Source organism: Octopus sinensis, linkage group LG8 (assembly GCF_006345805.1).
Source record: "Octopus sinensis linkage group LG8, ASM634580v1, whole genome shotgun sequence".
In the NCBI taxonomy this organism is placed as follows: domain Eukaryota; kingdom Metazoa; phylum Mollusca; class Cephalopoda; order Octopoda; family Octopodidae; genus Octopus; species Octopus sinensis.
This window is the reverse complement of record NC_043004.1, coordinates 78,508,693-78,520,578: the sequence shown is the minus strand read 5'-3', so window position 1 is coordinate 78,520,578 and position 11,886 is coordinate 78,508,693. Positions and strand designations below refer to the sequence as shown.

General features: G+C 41.1%; 1 long non-coding RNA gene across 1 annotated transcript in view; it reads right to left on the bottom strand.

The window, feature by feature from the left end:
* Positions 1 to 4,026: 4,026 nt before the first annotated feature.
* The window catches only part of LOC115215258, a 14,965-nt gene continuing 7,105 nt past the window's right edge, over positions 4,027 to 11,886 (bottom strand). Inside the window, exons 2-4 of the long non-coding RNA XR_003881961.2 lie at positions 9,937 to 10,150; positions 5,962 to 6,004; positions 4,027 to 4,239 (exon numbers count right to left, since the gene is read on the bottom strand). This is a non-coding gene — a long non-coding RNA (uncharacterized LOC115215258). The remainder of the gene's footprint in view (positions 4,240 to 5,961; positions 6,005 to 9,936; positions 10,151 to 11,886) is intronic.

Below are 11,886 nucleotides of genomic sequence, written 5' to 3'. Positions count from 1 at the left end.
CTCTTCTGTTAAAACAGTAAGTTTTAAACATTCGACTAAATTTTCACTTTCTCGTTTAAACTCGGTTGTATAAATACTCGCGGCCTGGGGTCGTATTGGAAGCAAGGCTACCTTCTTAACGACCTTAGGTCGCATCGTTTGGATGTAGTGGTAATTACCGAATCCAGACTGAGTGGGCTGCAGGCTTTTTCGCCCCTTCTAAACGGCTACGAGAAATACATTTCTCCCTGTCGACCTGGAGGGGGAGGAGGAGTGGCAGTGCTGGTCAGGAAAAACCTGGATTTAGAGATTAGAACTGTCTTTATAGATCCGGAAGGCAGGTTGGTCGTTTTGGATGTGACGCACAGCAGTGGTAAAGTGTTCAGGCTGGTCGCTGTCTATGCTCCCTGCGAAGGAAAAGCCGGGCAGAAAGAGTATTTCAAAAGCCTAGAGAATTTTCTTGGCACGTCGAACACGTAAGTATTGCTAGGTGACTTCAACATAATTTGCGATACAAGCGTAGATTATGTTGGCTCGAGAAAGAATACGAGGGGATTACCTCACCTCAACGATATGCTAAGTCGTTTCGAATTGGCAGATAGATTCAGACTGGACCATCCAGACACTCCAGCGTGGACCTGGGCAAGAAACGACGGGTCGTCCAGATCTTATATCGATAGAATCATAACTAGAAGGAAAGATAAGAAAATACTTAGCTGTCCACAACACCATATCGTCAGCTACAGCGATCACAAATTAGTGACCTGTACGCTCGACATAGATAGCATGTGTAGACGAGGTACCGGCTACTGGAAGCTAAACAAGTCACTATTGGACTGTGAAGCCTACAGGAATCGGATTAAACAATTAGTAATGAGGGCGTTAACCGGATCCATTATCAACAATAAATGGTGGTACGCCCTGAAAAGAGCCATCAAATTTGAGTCAATTAGGTTTAGCAAAGAACTAGCTAGTGCTAGAAACAAAGTAGAAAAGGAACTAGTTAAGGCAATAGAGGAGGCAATGAGGTCAGGCAGTGCATCGAAAGTGTTAGCGGCGAGGTTAGCACTAGACCAACATCTCAAAGCTAAACATGAAGGGTGCATTGTCAGGGCTAAGATCCGTGCAATGAGACAGGAAGGGATCAACGCAGCCGGATGGGCCTGGGTGGTAGAGGGCCAGCGTGGCAACAACTCAACCATTCGATCCTTGACGGGCCCCAAATGGTCGATTAGTAAACGAACCCGAGGAGATGTGCAAGGTGTTTCATGATCATTTCGCTCAGCTATTCGGGAGGAGCGGCGAGCTGGAGCGCGGGGAGAAGCTCGCAGACTTCCTAGCCGGTTCGCCGCGTCTATCGTGGCCGGACGCGGAATCTTGTGAGGCGCCGATCACAGCCAAAGAAGTCGAGGATATGTTGGCAGACCGCGGCGGGGACAAATCGCCGGGACTCGATGGTCTGCCTTCCGAACTCTATAGTAGCATGCCAGACTTGTTTGGGCACCTACTTGCATGCGTGTACACCAACTGGCAGCAGAACGGGAAAATTCCTAAGTCTGTGAGCCGAGGGGTGGTAGCGCTGTTAAGAAAGGACCCAAACAAGGGGGATTTAATTGATAATTTCCGGCCTATCACTCTGCTTAACGCAGAGTTGAAGATCTTGGCCAAGGTCTTAGCAAAAAGGTTGGCGAGGGTCGTGGGTGAACTTGTTGGCGAGGCGCAAACTTGCGCCATCCCTGGAAGGACCATCCACGACAATCTCCACTTTCTACGCTATGCCTTAGAAAGGGTAAATAGGATTCCTGGCAAGGGTGGGGCTATGGTCCACTTGGACCAATCGAAAGCGTTTGATAGGGTGGACCATCAGTATCTGGCGGCGGTCCTCGCGGCGGCTGGCTTCGGCCCGACCTTCCGCGGATGGATCATCGCTTTATACAGCAACATCGAATCGGTAGTTCGGGTAAATGGTTTCCTTTCGGAGCCGTTCCAGCATTGAACGTTCGGTACGTCAAGGGTGTCCTCTCTCCCCGCTTCTCTACGTTTTGGCCCTCGAGCCGTTGCTGAGGAGGTTGGAAACTATGAGAGGCAGCCCGCAAGATCTAGGGTGCGGAAAGTCAGCTTCGGCGTATGCGGACGACATCACCGTCATCGTTTCCCGAGTCGAGCACCTACAGTGGGTGGGTGAGGCCTTAAGGGACTACGAAGCGGTGGCAGGAGCGAAAGTCAACCGGGATAAATCGGTCGGCTTGCAACTCGGCAGCTGGAGGGGCAAGTCGATGTCTTCCGACAGCGTCGTAGGACGTTGGACGGAAGGACCGGTGAAAATGCTTGGGATCTGGTTAGGTCCAGATCTCCAGATAGAGAAGAACTGGAGCGAGGTGGCGAGAAAGGTGGCTCTCCTAACTCAGACATGGTCTGAGCGGAAACTGTCCTTGAAAGGGAGGGCGGAGGTTGCAGAGGTGTTTATCGCCTCTGTAATCACTTACTGCCTGACCGTCGTGCCTTGCCCCGATTCGTGGCTGAACAAACTGGAACGCATGCTCTTTCGCTTTTTGTGGAGGGGCAGCAGACCTCTTGTAAGGCGCTCTATTTGCTGCCAAAAGCCGCTGAACGGTGGGTTAGGGATGCCGTGGCTAAAAATGCGCAGACATGCGCTCAGGCTTAGGCACCTCTGGATTTACCTGGACGGTGAGCAGGTGTGGTCTCCGTTTGTCAAGCTGTTATTTCCACAGTTCACATCGTTTAACGAACTGAACCCATGGATCAAGTGTAGACCGAGGTTGGGCATGTGGCATGCAGAGTGCTATCAGGCACTCGTGCTTCTCTCCCAGTCGGGCAACGCCGGTGGCGGGGCTACTACCGCTTTCTTCTATAGAGGGTTAGTAGAGTTTAAGTGTGACGACGTCCTAGGAGAAACTCTGGGCTTCGACGAAAATCAACTGGCCAGCCTGTTCCAAAGAACATTCGGTCCGGGGCCTATGGATAATTACCAAAAGTCCCTGGCCTGGCAATGTTACAGAGGTGCTTTACCGGTTCGAGATAAGCTCTTTAGACATGGGTGTGCACCTTCGCCGGTTTGTGCAAGATGTAAGAGGGACAGTGAAACTGTCCTGCACGCGATTGTGCAATGCCCCAAGGTGACTGAACTCTGGGCTTATGTCGAACACCTGCTGTCGCATTCGAGAAGAGTACAACTGTCGAGCGAATCTGTAATTAAGATAGTTCCGCCGACCTTCCTGAATAGGGAGGAGCGAGCCTGTTTTCTTTCGGTAGTTGCTAAGCGAAAGAAGTAGTGTGGAAGACGAGAGTAAAAGGAATTGCAACAGGCATGTTTATCTCCAGTCTCGAGCTAATCGACTTTTTCGTTTTCCACATGAAACGGAAAATAAGGCTGGAGAAGAAATGCCTGTCGCAAAGTGTGTTTCGTAAAAGATGGAAGTCTATAGCAAGTATGTTGCGAGTGAAAGAACCTGTTTAATCGAGAATGTAAAAAAGGATAAAGCAATGTCTTCAGTGTGAGGATGTGGTTTGTGGGGTCGACCGCGTCCTCCGCTTCATTTTTTGTTAATCACTCATTCTCATTTAATTGTATATATTTTAATTGTTTATTCATATGTTTCGTCTCATTCGATACCCTGACCCCAACGCTTGTTTTGTCCCCTCTTTTTCTCAACCTTATGGTGAATAAAGAAATACTCTCTCTCTTTCTCTTTCTCTCTCTCTCTCTCTCTCTCTCCCTCTCCTTCTCTCTTCTCTCCCTTCAACTAATCACAGCATTTCATAGTTAGCGTATTAATATAGAGATATAAAGTTTTAAATACGCATTTAAACCTTTCTCCTTCACCGATTTGATTATTTTTCTCACAACCATCGGAGCGCGAAACGCTCCTCAAGACAGCAAAAGTACCCTGTTGAGTTGTTGCAATTCCAATGAAGGAGCCTAGGATTTAGGTTAGAAACTGGATCTTTCTCTATTAGCAAGTATTTTGAAATAAAACTGAATTTTTCGGACACAATAATAATTATAATAATAACAGAAATCAATAAAACCACTAACAATTTTGTTTTTATTTTTACTAGAATCAACTACAATATCGTATTGTTGCTAAGACAGTAGGAAATAAAAACTTGAAGCTATTCTACCCACTTCGTTAAGAGGGTCAGAAAAAAAGATGTCTCTGAAATCATTGTATAATGATACTTGAGAGAAAATTTTGGAAGCCATATTGTCAGTTCTTTGGATTGCTGTCTTTGTTAAAGCTGAAATGATAAAGTAAAAACAATATCGTATTTGTTTTGGTAACATGAATATAAGGTTACAAAAAAGAACAGGGAATCTTTTTTTTTCTTTCTCTCTTAATTTTGTTTCTTTTCTCAATATCTTAGTTTGCTCAAGTTTAAATGTATGTATGTATGTATGTATGTATGTATGTATGTATGTATGTATGTATGTATGTATGTATGTATGTATGTAAGTATGCATATATGTATGTATGTATGTGTGTGTGTGCGTGTGTGTATGTATGTATGTATTGTATGTGTGTGTGTATGTATGTATGTATATATGTATGTATTGTATGTGTGTGTGTGTGTATGTGTGTATGTATGTATGTATGTATGTATTATTATCTGTGTGTGTATGTATGTATGTATGCATGTATGTATGTATGCATGTATGTATGTATGCATGTATGTGTGTGTGTATGAGGGAGTTGTGTATGTGTGTGTGTGTGCATCTGTGTATACATGCGTGTGTCTGTCTGTCTGTATGTATGCATGCATATATGCATATATGTATGTATGTGTGTGTACGTGCATGTGTGTGTGTGTGTCTGTACATGTATGTCTCTTCTATTTTTAAATTATTATAAATCTTCCACTGAGGAGGGAGTCTGTTTCCAACAAAGATAACCATTTTTTAACACAACAAAGCTTATACAAAGCTTTACATTTTACTTTTGATAATCTTTTTTAAAAAGTGAAACCGGTCAAGTCAATAAACACTCTTTTTGCACTGGTCTTTGTAATCTACCTCTTTGGTCGTCCTGCAGGTAATCGACAAACCACCACCACCACCACCTCTGCTACTGCCACCGCTACTACTACTACTACTACTACTACTACTACTACTACCTACCACCACCACTACTACTACTACTACTACTACTACTACCACTCTCTACCACTACCACAACCACCACCACCACCACCACCACCACCACCACTACTACTACTACTACTACTACTATTACTACTACTACTACCACCACCACTACTGCACTTACCAAGGGCCCTTTTTATTTAAATGAGTTTTCCCATGGACTCCAGGATATTGAGAGGTCTGTCAGTTTAACATGTTCACGGACCCTGAGTACTACCTCTCCGGACCACCAGGGGTCCGCAGACCACAGGTTGGGAACCACTGGACTATATCCTTCATTCTGTTTGAATGTATTCAGACTGATGCCATCACCATCATCATCATCATCATCATCATCATCGTCGTCGTCGTCGTCGTTTAACGTCCGCCGGCAAATTTGAGAGGCTAATCATTAACATTGACCCTCCCCCCTCTCTACATAACTATAACGTAGTAAGAAGCATAAGTGGTGGGTGGGTGGGTGTGGGTGTGGGGGATGTTACTCATAAGGTTTTCTGAGAACTCCCCACCGCTTCATGCAACTGTTTTGGCTCATAACTCCATACACTCAGGTCGAAACCGGATCATGACTCGTGGCTACCCCTCTGTTGTCACATTTTGTGCTACTGTCTTTGCAACTCTCCTCGGTAGTTAAGGTACCACGGAGCCAAGTTGTCTTGAGTGATGTAGAATTCAGTCAAAGACGTCAGTTACTTGGCGTCTTCATTTCATGAAATCAAGAAGGATGAAGAGCAAAGCTGACCTCGGCGCTCTAACGATTCTGCCACCACATCATCAACAAATTTTGTGAAATAGAAAACAGTAAAAAATCGGTATTATACCTAACAGCAAGTAGGCACTTGATTTAAAACCGCCCAGGACGTCCTGTGGAAAGAAAAACGAAGAAATACATATATACACTTATATAGATAGGTTTCGTGATGCAAATAAGAACATAGAACTAAGAGCATTCGTACATTTATAAAAACGTTTATCAAATAAACCATTAAACCATTAAGTGTGGAATAGTAACATGATCTAGCTTTTTGGCAGCAGATTCTTTTCTTGACCACAAGGGCCAAAAGCTCAATTTTGAACTATTTTTAGAACAACATCCAAGACACAGTTAAACGAAAGAACTAAAAACTTATCATTTACCACCCCGCTGGTACTGCTTTTGTAGGACAGCTTTTCAATAAACCCCACCCCAATGCTATAAGGTTTTTAAAAAACTGACAAAATTGTTTCTTTTAATGTGAAAAAACGAAAAGGTGCTACGCTTTATTAAAGCAAACAGTCGCACAATTTTTTTTGCAGTGACTGACAAAGAGTCTGACACACGAGAGAGGAGGAGTGGCAAGGAAAACTCCTCCAAGAACACGTTGCAAACAACCTTGTTAAGGATGTGACCCAGGAGGTGATAGCCGGGAAGCTGATTATCAGCCTGGCAGCCGCTCCAACCCATTCGGACTCCTATAACATTTTTGCAATTGATTGTCTTGTAATGTTCTTTTCTATGTACGATCAGTTTGATCACAATAAAGATTTTATCGCCAACCGGTGGTTGACACACCCCGATGATGGGTCAACACTCAGAAACCCGGGTCCGTGTGTATCACGTCAGGCTGGAGATGGGAACGATGACTTCCCTTTGCAAATACTGATAGGGTACAGACAGTGTGTCAATAGCAAGCTGGAGGAGATGTCTTCCTGGGGCTACAAGCAACAGTGGTATTGACCCTTAAGTTTTAGCCACATTTAGGTGGTAAATATACTTCACAATATATATATATATATATATATATATATATATATTGAGGTAAATGAATGAATTATCTTATTACGGATAATTCAAATGATGACCGATACCTGGGTAGCAAAAATCACAACAGAAAAAGCACGGTTGAAGTTACGGCCATGGGGCATAAAATCCGTGCCTTAGTGCGGAAATTTGAAGTTTTATATATATTACATACGAACACACAGACACAGTTTTTTCTGTTGCTTGACCATTAATACCTGCTATATCTCTCTCTCTTTCTGCCTTCGAAACACACTGTCACACATACATAGACGCACACACACATACATGAAAGCAATTTCTCACACTCAAACACTCTAACATTCATTCTTAAAATAATTCAAATATAAACACCAGTCATACAGAATACATTCACACTCTTTGATTTTCCTGTACCCCCCCCCCTTCTGCTAACCGGATTCTGACCTTGAACTATCTCAACGGACATTCTCTTCTGCTTTCACCCAGTCAGGCGTCAACGCATATAGATAGACAGTTTGTGCCATTTATTTCATGGGCTCCTCGTGAGCGTTTGTCGAAAAGCTTGCTGTGCATTTTGTTGGAGAATTAAGTTCCTGGATTTTCCTGATGAGAAGGCTGCAAAATGGACTCCTTATTCAATCCGAATTAGGGACTTTGCAGCCTTCGAAACATATGTAGAAAATAATAAAAAGGAACTTTGTTAAATCTTCGTTCAGCTCCATTTCTTCCTACACTTAATATATATATATATATATATATATATATATATATATATATATATATATATATATATATATATATACACACACATATATATACCAAGCACACACACACACACACACACACACACACACACACTACATACACACACACACACACACCACACACACACACACACACACATATATATGTGTGTGTGTGTGTATAATAGCATAAAGGTAGCTATACGCAGTATAAAATCAAACAGGAAAATTTCAGTTCTCACAAACATTGACTGAGGGAACTGGGTAGCACCTATATTGGCTAATGGTGCGGTTATCTCCCCTGTCAGTATATGAATATGTACTTTTTTGCAGCTCTAAGGGCTTTTAGTTCTTATTTCTAGCAATATACGTCTTTCCCAGCACCCTCAGTCACAATTAGTAACAATTGTATACACACACTTGCGCGCGCGACTGGCTTTTTTCAATTTCCGTCTACCAAATTCAGTCCCAAGGCTCTGGTCAACGCGAGGCTGTTGTGAGAGACCCATGGCCAAGGTGCCACACAGTGGGATCCAACCCGATATCATGTGGTTGGGAAGCAACCATCTTACTACCCAGCATGAGTGCGCCTATATACACTCAACCCGACCGCATATACGGCTTTCTGAAATCTGGGAATATTGTACAATAACATGCAACATACTGTACCCTGCATTGACTAGACACAATTTGATTTTGAAGTTGGTTAATTTGCATATGGTGTGTTAAATATACTTTTGTCTTTTACTTTTTGAAACCGATTAATAAAATCATACTCGGTTTTAGAATTTTATCATTTTGTGCCAGAGTCTGTTAAATAAAATCGTGTCCTAGATTTTGCTTTGTTTAATTTTCTTCTTATAAACATTATACTATATACATGGTACAGTATGTTATCTTTTAAGAGTAAATGCTATATGCCAACATAATGTGGTTGTCCTGAAAGGGACGATGTTATTGTTGTTTTAGCCCCAAGAAACATCGTTACCAGCTGGCTATACGACACACTGTCTGTGTCCTTATATTTTCGAACAGGGAGCTCAGCACACCCATCCACAACAGTAACATCGTCCCTTTCAGGACAGCCACATTATATTGACAAATAGCATTTACTTTAAAGAGAAGTTACTGAGTTACTTTGAGAGATTTAGAAATAATAGTGTTTCTAGATTTTAAGAATTTTAAGCATATTATTAATTATCAAGCCCTGCTTTAGAAGTGTATTAATTTGAATCAGCCAACTACAACTTTTCCCCCCACTTTCATAGTATGTTTCATATTCTAAGTGTATATGTCTCCACAGACCCGGAAAATCCAGAGATCCGGGCCACTTCCGGTTCCAAGCTTGCCGGACCTTTGGTACGGTAGATTTTTGCATGATTCAGAGTTATTGCTTGATTTCCTGAAAGCATTGAACAATTCTCTGATTAAGTTATCGCGCAACAATAGTAGCTTTACAGCAAATATACAATGCACAGCGCGTAATAACGAATAAAAGAACAAAACCATATTCTGCCAGCAAGTTTTCTACAGAATTTAGTAAATAAGGAGCCTTCATCAGTGATCCTGAGTTGAAAGTCGGAAAATTCTGAACACGAACAATACCTTTCACAACATCGAGGAGTGCACATTAACAAATTGCCCCATCAAAGACCCCAAAATGTGTCAGAGGACATATTTTATATACAAGGTCAGCTGCTGCAAATGTGGTGCATCCTACATAGGAAGCACAAGAAAACTACACATGCACATAAAAGAACACATGCAGACAGACACTTCCGTGAAGAAACATCTATGAAAATGCCAGACCCGAGAGTTCACAGTAGTACAGCAAGGCAACAGGACGTAACAGAGGTAACCTTAGAATCTCAGAAACCATATTAATACACCAACAGAAGCCGACTATCAACAACAGAAGAGAGTTAGATGTTGCTAGCTGGTTGCTATAACAACAATTTTCTGCGCATGTCTACTCCCCACATACACACATGTAGATCTGCAACATTCACTAATTCCTAAAGAGGGGGTCATAACCCTGAAATATTGAATGCAGAGTAAGTCACCATTAATTCATATGTCTGGGGTTTTTTTGTTATTTACCTTGAATTTATTTCGCATTGTTGTGGCCTTACCCACGAAGTTTATATAATATATTCCACAAAATGCTTCATACTAATTATTCCACACACATGCAGAAATATATACTTACAAATATCCTGTCCTTTGCTCAACAACTGCATGAATTTCATATGAGTTACTATGTAAATTTTTGTACAAATGGGCAAACTTACAAACAAAACTCTTCGCGATTGGTTGTATCCAAGGGTGAACATTTACACTTATACCACAAACTGGAACAGGTAGGAGATTTAGCGCATTTTTCTCCTAAGAGACTGCACTTTTTAGTTGGTATTGGCGTCAGGTGGACGGGATTTATCAGGAACAATAACACCGACAACACAGTAAACAACATGGCTTCTCTTTTGTACATTTTCAGTTTCTGTTCTAAAGAAGAAATGAAACAATATCAATGAATTAAACAAACAAATGAAACATTATAAATACGTCTACATTTAACAGAAATTTTGATTTCAAATTTTGGCACAAGACCAGAAAGTTCATGTGAAGGGGTAAGTCGCATACATCGACCCCAGTGCTCAGCGACTACTTGTTTTATCGACTCGGAAAGGATGACAGGTAAAATCGACCTCGGCGGAGTTTGAACTCAGAACGTAAAGTCGGAAGAAAGGCCCCTGGGCAGTGGAGTAGTGATTTTGCCAGCTCGCTGCCTTACATTCAATAATTTTGGCTACAAACTTGGTGACAAAGCGAGAAAGTTCGTGTGAGGGAATTAATAAATTACATCAACCCTAGCGCTCAACTGGTTAGTGTTTTACCAGCCCACAGTTGATAAAAGAAAAAAATTGACTGTGGTGCAATTTGAACTCAGAATGTAAAGACAGACAAATCCGTTTTATAAGCAGACTCTGCAAAACTGTATATAAATTCCCTACTGGGAATGACCAAGTTTAAAAATCTGCTGGATCTCACTCATAAGGGAATCTTACATTGCTTATAAACTCTATATTTGGAAGGACTCATATTAAACTCTGTTGGACTTTTGGATTTTACTGAAAGGACACTGGAATATTGCATATATACCATTATGCCTATAAAACGGATTTACAAATTCAATACCCATACATATCTTAGATCTATTTTCTTTCCTCCACCTCCCTATTTTGTATCACATCGAGACTAACTATGACCTAATTTTTTCTCTCACACCGTCTCTGATGAAGGGATATTATTGATTAATATTCTAGAAACAGCTGTAAGACCTATCTATAAATGCTCTAATATCTATACAGCCTTGGTTTTTTATCTTATTACGCAAAAAATTCTTATATACACATGCTAACATAGAACCAACGTTGAACCCTTTATTCGCAATATTACCGAATCTGGAACTTAACTATGGCCCGTCTATGGCACTTATTCAGCATTACCTGACACTTTGTTAATAAAGCTGCAAAGACATCACAAAAAAACTGTTACTCAGAGTTTCACGTTCCATTTCGTCAAACAGTTTTAGTTGAGAACTCAAAACTGTCCAACGAACGGGAAGGTGAAACTCTGAGCAACAGTTTTTGTAATTTCTTTGCAGCTTTAATAAATAAAGCATATTACTCTAACTCCGGTAGTCGAGTACTATTTTTTTCCACCTTGTTTCACATTTATGTGCTTACTTTGGTACACACACACATATACACTCACACACACACATACACATACATACATGCATACATACATGCATACATACATGCATACATACATACATACATACATACATACATGCATACATACATACATACATACATACATACATACATATATACATACATACACACACACATACACATACATACATACATACATACATACATACATACATTCATACGTACATACATACATACATACATACATACATTCATGCATGCATGCATACATACATACATACATACATACATACATACATACATACATACATACATACATACGTACATACATACATACATACATACATACATGCATGCATGCATGCATACATACATACATACATAAATACATACATACATACATTCATACGTACATACATACATACATACATACATACATACATACATACATACATGCATGCATGCATGCATACATACATACATACATACATACATACATAC